The sequence below is a fragment of the Eumetopias jubatus genome, unplaced genomic scaffold, assembly GCF_037043125.1.
Source record: "Eumetopias jubatus isolate StellerSeaLion01/CBP00866 unplaced genomic scaffold, mEumJub1_p1.0 scaffold_11, whole genome shotgun sequence".
Taxonomy (NCBI): domain Eukaryota; kingdom Metazoa; phylum Chordata; class Mammalia; order Carnivora; family Otariidae; genus Eumetopias; species Eumetopias jubatus.
This window is the reverse complement of record NW_028274817.1, coordinates 106,157,027-106,158,962: the sequence shown is the minus strand read 5'-3', so window position 1 is coordinate 106,158,962 and position 1,936 is coordinate 106,157,027. Positions and strand designations below refer to the sequence as shown.

At 39.3% G+C, this 1,936-nt stretch overlaps 1 pseudogene; it reads left to right on the top strand.

The window, feature by feature from the left end:
• Positions 1–844: 844 nt before the first annotated feature.
• LOC114223628 (elongation factor 1-beta pseudogene) lies at positions 845–1,523 on the top strand (annotated as a pseudogene).
• The last annotated feature ends 413 nt before the right edge of the window (positions 1,524–1,936 follow it).

Here is a 1,936-nt window from a genome sequence, read left to right as displayed (position 1 = left end):
AAAGAACCAAATGGAAATATTATAAATGAAAAATACAGTGATTGATATTGATAATTCAGTGGATGAGTTTTCTAGCAGATTAGATACTGTTAAATAAAGAATTAGTTAACTGGAACATAGGTTAGAAGAAAATATCCGAACTGAAACATGAAGAGACAAAGGAATAGAAAATGCATAAATGAGCATAAGAAGAAGAGATTCAATAAAAATTTCTTACATACATGTAATTGGAGTCCCAGAAGGAGAGAAGATACGTAATGGTGCAGAAATAGCATTTGAAGAGATATTGAGAACTATAAAAAAATTGTTGAAAGACATTAATCCATGTACTCAAGAAGCACTAAAAAACCCAATAAAGATAAATATAAAGAAAACCACCTTGAGGTACATCATAGCAGACTTTGCAAAGACCAAAACCGGTGAGGAAATGTCGAAAACATGCAAAGAAAAGAGTTATATGATTTTCAAAAACAGCAATAATAATACTGACAACTAATTTGTCAAACAAAAAAAAGTAAGCCAGAATATAATGGAATGGTATATTTAAAGTGCAGAAAGAAATTAACTGCAAATCAAGGTTCCTATATTAAGTGAAAATGTCCTTCAAAAATGTAGATAAAATAAGAACATGTTCAGAAAAGCAAATACCAAGAGATTATGACACCAGCGGACCCACACAGAAGGAAGTATTAAATGGTCTTCTTTGAGTGGTTGGAAAATAACCCCAGAAGGAAGGTTTAAAATGCAGTAAGAAGACTTTTTCCTTCTTCTTAGCACTAGGTGCCGACTACCTCCACTCCTCTTTTCCTTCGCTGCTGCCCAGGTCCTGAGATCAGCCGACACCATGGGTTTTGGAGACCTGAAAAGTCCCGCCGGCCTCCAGGTGCTCAACGACTACCTAGCGGACAAGAGCTACCTCGAGGGGTATGTGCTGTCACAAGCAGATGTGGCAGTATTTGAAGCAGTCTCTGGCCCCCCACCTGCCGACTTGTATCATGCCCTCTGTTGGTATAATCACATCAAGTCTTAACGAAAAGGAAAAGGCCAGCCTTCCAGGAGTGAAGAAAGCTTTGGGCAAGTATGGCCCTGCTAATGTGGAAGACACCACAGGAAGTGGAGCTACAGATAGTAAAGATGATGATGACATTGATCTCTTTGGATCTGATGATGAGGAGGAAAGTGAAGAAGTGAAGAGGCTAATAGAGGAATGCCTTGCACAGTATGAGTCAAAGAAAGCCAAAAAACCTGCACTTGTTGCCAAGTCTTCCATATTACTAGATGTGAAGCCTTGGGACAATGAGACAGATAGGGCAAAACTAGGGGAGTGCATCCAAAGCATTTGGGCAGACGACTTGGTCTTGGGCTCTTCTAAACTAGTTCCAGTGGGATATGGAATTAAAAGACTTCAAATACAGTGTGTAGTGGAAGATGACAAAGTTGGAACAGATATGCTGGAGGAGCTGATCACTGCTTTTGAGGACTATGTGCAGTCCATGGACGTGGCTGCTCTTAATAAGATCTAAAATCTACATCATAGATCATTGCCCTTAAATAAAAGCTTAAAAGACAAAAAAAAATGCAGTAAGAAATTAAGAGCAGGGGCGCCTGGGTGGCTTAGTCATTGGGTGTCTGCCTTCGGCTCAGGTCATGATCCCAGGGTCCTGGGATCAAGCCCCGCAACAGACTCCCTGCTCAGCGGGAGGCCTGCTTCTCCCTCTCCCACTCCCCCTGCTTGTGCTCCCTCTCTCGCTGTCTCTCTCTGTCAAATAAATAAATAAAATCTTAAAAAAAAAAAAGAAATTAAGAGCAGTGGAAAAGGTAAATATGTGGAAAAATCTAAATGAATATTAGATGTATAAAACCATAATAATAATGTATTATGAGGCTTAAAACGTGTTAAAATGTACAATAGAGCTTAAGTTAGTAGTAGAATAAA